Source organism: Ursus maritimus, unplaced genomic scaffold (assembly GCF_017311325.1).
Source record: "Ursus maritimus isolate PB19 unplaced genomic scaffold, ASM1731132v1 scaffold_31, whole genome shotgun sequence".
Lineage (NCBI taxonomy): Eukaryota > Metazoa > Chordata > Mammalia > Carnivora > Ursidae > Ursus > Ursus maritimus.
The window spans coordinates 12,118,587-12,124,307 of NW_024425675.1; the positions used below are offsets into that span (position 1 = coordinate 12,118,587).

The 5,721-nt window shown below is 42.2% G+C and overlaps 1 pseudogene; it reads left to right on the forward strand.

Annotated features, from left to right (window-relative positions):
• The first annotated feature begins 2,754 nt into the window (after window positions 1–2,754).
• Window positions 2,755–3,617, forward strand: LOC103672638 (annotated as a pseudogene).
• The last annotated feature ends 2,104 nt before the right edge of the window (window positions 3,618–5,721 follow it).

Below are 5,721 nucleotides of genomic sequence, written 5' to 3' on the forward strand. Positions count from 1 at the left end.
CCCCCCCCAGGACTCTAAGGGTGGGGTACCTAGGGGACCAAAGCACCCAAACCCTGAGAACCATTGCTTTAAGGTGATGTTTTCTAAACTAAGAGAAAACGAAAGAATTCTGGGACATTCTCTAAGCATACAAATTCCACATCCCCCACCCCTCCTTAGGCCAACTGAAATAGAATCTTCCATGAGGGGCCTGGAAATCTTCAAATGCAACAAGGCCCTCCACGTGTTTTTTTTATCACTAGGCAAATTAGGAAACACTGCTTGGAGATAATAATTCACATTCACTGAACACACACTGTGCACAGGATTCGGCTGTTGCTCCTTTACTCCCAACAGCAACAGTACCCCGGGCTGTCCTTCCTTCACAGACCACCCTCCCTCTTCACCAACCCACGATGAGTGGAATTTTCCACTTGAATCCCAAAGCAATCTCATTTCACATATCCACAGGCCCTTAGCCTAGATTCTGAGTTCTCTCAGGCCTTGAGATGAAGCACCGATTTCCAGATCTCTGTATTTTACAAAGCACGCCATAAGCTTCTCTGCGGAAGAGAGGAGCCCCGTACGTATTGTTGCTTCTAAGAAATCGGAGTCATTCTGCTTTTTGTCCCAGTGCGTTTGGCAGCGTAAGAGTCTACCTTGATTGTGAAGATGTGGAGACAGGAGTTGGCAGGAAACCTGCTCTGAAAGCAGAGACCTTTTGAGTGACTCTGGCTGGGAGTCAGCGTCCTGCAGAAATTGAACCAGGAAAAGGAACACAGAAAGATCATCTGGTTTGGCCGGCCCTAAGAGCCCGGATGCTGGCCAGGGAAGAGAATTTCAGTGCAGAAGAGAAAGGTAATAGATATTTCCAGTTTCCTGTGTCACACCCTTCTCCCACATGCTTATCCACATTCTAATCAGCCTTCTGAGACTAATAGTTTCCAGCTTACTAAAAGCCTAGACTCGTCTTTCTTTTCTAATTCCTTTTACCCTTGCCTGTACTGCACGATTTGCACTTTGTAGGCTTCTCTAGTCTCTGATTATTCAATAGCACGAAAGCGAACACTCCCATTCATCTCCAACCTTGAGACAATTACAACAAATGGATATGCTGTTTTCCTATCTTTTCTTATCAATGATTACCCTAATTCCTTCAACATGAGGATGCTGAGGGTTTTTTTTGTTTCTCTGTTTTGTTTTGTTTTGCTCTGAATTCAAAATTTCTTTCTGGAATCTCAAAACAAACATTAAGTACTTATTACTGTTCACAGTTTTCCTTTTTCTTTCTTTTTTAAAAAAAAAATTCCATTCGGTTTTTGTTATTTAATCCTAGCAAACTGGAAGGAAAAAAAAGGTATCAGTGCCTCCATTTTTTTTTTTCCTTCACATAAAACTAAAAAAGACCCTGATTTTAGTAATTTGCCTGAAATCATTCAGTTGGTAGGAGCAAGAAGCAGAATTCGAAGCTATGGGTGACTTCAAAGTCTATGGCTCTTTCCGCCATATTGGAATTCTCAGTGTCCAAGCTATTCTGTTCATTGCTTTGCATGTTTATCTGTTGTAGCCTCAAATAGATGAAAAATGTGTTCGCAGAAAATGCCGTGCCTCCCTGTACTGGTGTTGTGCTAAACAGTCAGTAGGAATGACACATAAAAAGAAGTGATGGCTTCTCTCCTCGGCCAAACCCACCTCACTAAATCATTTCCTGAAAGCTTCAAATTAAAAAAACTCCTCAACCAAATTGACCTTTCAGTATGTATATGAGAATCACAAATCATTTGTTGGCATCGCCCAAATATCGGACTGCTGCTTAGACAATCTCAATGTCACTTGTTGGCCTTCCCATACCCTGTGTGGCCTCCTTGCGTGCTGCGTCTCCACTCAGTAGAAAATTGGCTTCAGATACATAGGAACTGTGTTCTTACCAACAATTGTCTTGGATCCTTCAACAGGGAGAGAGCTTTACCTTGCTCTCTCCATTGAAAACTACTCATCTGGAACTTTAAAAAGTTGTCAGAACATCATTTTTAGATATTTAGAGGTCTGTATGTTCTGCTGTCTGTTTTGCGTGACTGGTCATACAGATCTGTTCAGACACTTAACCACAGAATGGATGAGATGGCATGATTTGTAGGTCTTTTTCCAAAACCTCAGGTTGAAGAATAAAAAGAGGCAAGATGGTCTTTCATCTAAGATAGGAAGGTCTAGGTATTTAGTGGAGTTTGGATTCTCTGTTTGCTCAACCACCAGTTTCCAGGCTTTATAACCTGAGGCTGCCAACTTCTCCCCATTGCCCTTGACCCATCCTCAATTCATGTTGCCATCCTTTCCGGCCTTGACTATTGCCATAAACGCTCAAGTCTTGCCTTACTGCAGTTTGTTCTCTACTCGGCACAGAGATATTTTTAGACAGTAAATCAATATTTTGTAAACCCTTCCATTTCTTTCCAATTTGCTTAGAATTAAAGCCCAAATTCCTTGCTGTTGCCTATAAGACAGTACAAGGCCTGGCCCCTGCCCCCATCTCCAACCTCATCTCCTATTTCATTACATATGTATCTGTTGAATAAATGAATACCACTTATCTTAAATTTTCAGATATATGCCAACTTCACAAAAATCATAGTGCTAGACTATAACAAATTTATTGTTATGTATCCATTTGGACAGCAACTAACTGGTAAATGGTACAGGCAAACATGTCTATTACCAATTCTATTTCTGATGTGTTCACAAAAAAGTTCAGAGCCAGTAGGCCACAGGCAGGGGGTCATGGGTGGCCTCTTGGGCTGGGCCTCACTGCCAGGGCTGCTGAGCAGTCCTCGGGCCCCCGGCGCCTGGCCAAGCTTGTGCTTGCATCCCAGCTCAGGAGAGCCCTCCTGGACCCGGGAGTGGACCCTTGTTGCGGTGAAGCCAGATGGGGTGCAGCGGTAACTCCTTGCAGATGGGATCCCGAGCTTTGAGAGAAGGGGCCTCAAGCTGACGGGAATGAAGATGCTGCAGGCACAGAGAACATCCTTGCTGAGCACCACCATGACCAGCAGAGGAAGCCCTTCTACCCAACCTCATCAGCTACGTGAGCTCCGGCCCCATGGTGGCCGTGGTCTGGAGAGACCCTAACATGGTCTGCACCTCAAGGGCCATGGTAGGACACACCAACCCAGCTGAGACTGCCCCGGCACCATGGCGGGGAGGGACTTCAGCATCCTCAGCGGCAGGAAGGTCACCCATGCCGGTGACTCCATGGAGGGGGCCCAGAGGGAGACCAGCTATGGTTCTAGAGTAGTGAGCTGATGAACGAGGCAGACGAAGGCCACCAGAGCAGCACCTACAGCCACCTGTAGCACCACCCAGGGTCAGCTTCCTGTGTCGCAAGAACTCGAGCCCATTCCCATGGTTGGCCCAACTGTCCCAGACCACCTCCCTGTCCCCTTTCTGCCCCAGCCCAGCCCAGAGGGCTTGAGCCACCAACTTCACGTGCCTTTTAGTTTCCTAAGCCAGCAAGAGATTGGACCCAACCCTTACCGTACCGAAGTGCTGACGATCTTTGGGATGTCTCCCAAAGTGTGCAGTGTGACCTCCGTCCCCCAAAGGGGGGACATTAAAATTCATGTGTTGTGTGTGTGCGGGGGAGCGGGGATTGCTTATTCTGCCATCTCTGAGGTGGGGATGAGGACTTCATGCCCAGTTGTAAGAATGTGAGAGTAGAAATCAAGCTTCACGTCTCGCCAAAAGAAAAAGAAAAATTTCAGCTCCCCTCCGACCCCACCCTCAGAGGCATTTTGTGAAAGACTTTTACTTTTTTCTTTTTGACTGACAACTAATAGGACAAAATCTTACAACAATATCCATAATATGTCAGCCGAACAGTCCCTTCTGTAGGGGCTTCCTATTTGTACTAAGGGCCACCAGTTGCTTGGTATCTATTAGCTAAAATCAATCAAGTAGTGGTAGCTGTTCTGGTGATGACAGATCTGATTGCTTTTAATTGATCATTATAGCAATTAGAGGGTCTTTAAAATTCATACAAAAGGTATTTTTTAAAGACTCTGCTTTTGGAATTTAAATAAACAACCATCGTTTATCATTTTTCAAAGCTTGCTACCCTTTTGTTCTACTAACAACACCTAAGGAGCTCAATAGCCAGGAATCAGTGACATTTCAAGACTGAGACCTGTCAACACAGGCAAGATCTGGGACTAGTTGACAAACAACGCTCAATTAGTGGATTTCACGTGGGTGATGGGTGGGTTTATTAATATGCTGATTCTATTCTGGGAGTCCTCTTTAGAAGACACCACTTCATCCTCAGATGTCAAACTTGCTTCCAATGGATGAATTACCATGATACAAAAATAGACTGCAGATAAAGCCCTCATTTTACTTAGGCAAACCCACGAATGAAGTAACCCAGATTGCTACTTAAACTTACATTTAAAAAGGTAAGAGATTTCAAGTAAAAATATAAAATTCACTGGAAAACATGGATTATTTTTCTGGATTATGATTTTCTTACCCATCACTTAATATTTATTTACACTGGGTTAGGCAGGTAAAAGAACTATCGGGATTTTAACAGTAGACTATTCAAATCATGCTTAAAGGCTCAAACTGAATACTTCTTAAAGAGTCCAAGGATATATTTTCCTGACAGATATGGTCCCCTGTATCTGTCCTTCATCCCATTTTGTTTACTAGAGTAGGCTAAATCTCGAGATGGCCCATTCACGTTGAAAATCCACTTTCACATACGTTATAAACCAGCTAGGTTATCTCTCAAAGGCAAATGAAAAAAACATGCGGAGTCATATTTCCCAGAGATCTTTAATCTGGACTAAAACTAAATCCAAAGGCTTAAATATTTTAACATAATTGGAAAGGATCATTTCATTCCTTACTTTCAAAATATGATCTTTTATATTTAGATCTGAATGACTCAAGTGTGCAGAATCAGCAAACACATGCTGAAAACTAAGATAAATTTACATTAACAGTTTTTATTATATTAACTAAAAGTCGTAAAAGCTTCACATGCTCTAATAAGCCCAGGGAATGCACAAGAGCTCACAATGCCAAGAACAAATTAAAAAGAAAGTTCAGATGTCAGGCTGAGTTCAAAGACATCTTTGGAAACGGTTTATTTTCAAGTTGAAAAATTTCTAACTGATTGAAAATAAATCTCACCATCATTTAAAGAGAATTTGTAAAAATAATCATTAGCGTAAGGAAAGGTCTTGGTTAAAAAAAAAAAAAGCTAAAGCCTAATGCTAACTCTTTTTTAAAAAACCAAATGAAGAAATAAAAGATGGAATATATTCTATAGGCCATAAGGACCTTGGGCACAAATTAAGCATTCTTAAAAATTGAGGCATAGACTGCTCAACTATGATAACTCTCTGCTCTAGGGGTAAGTTGTTCCAATACATTTCTTTTCCCTCACAGGACCACAGACAGCTTGGGCATGAAGGAGAAAACTGTGTCAGCAAACCTGCATTACACTACAATTTCTCTTCCTCCAAAATCCATCCTGCATTATGTGTAAATGTTAATACAGTGAAACATGAAAAAAAAAAAAAAAACTTCATCAGGTATACTGAGTGAATTAAGAGAACTGTTTCTTCCCAAAATCAATTTAGTGAATTTGAAAAACCAAGCAGGAAGAAGCTATTGGTACGTAAAGGAGCTGTGTGCTGGCTCCCACTTTTTCCTCAAGCCAACATATTTAACGTAATTCTGTAT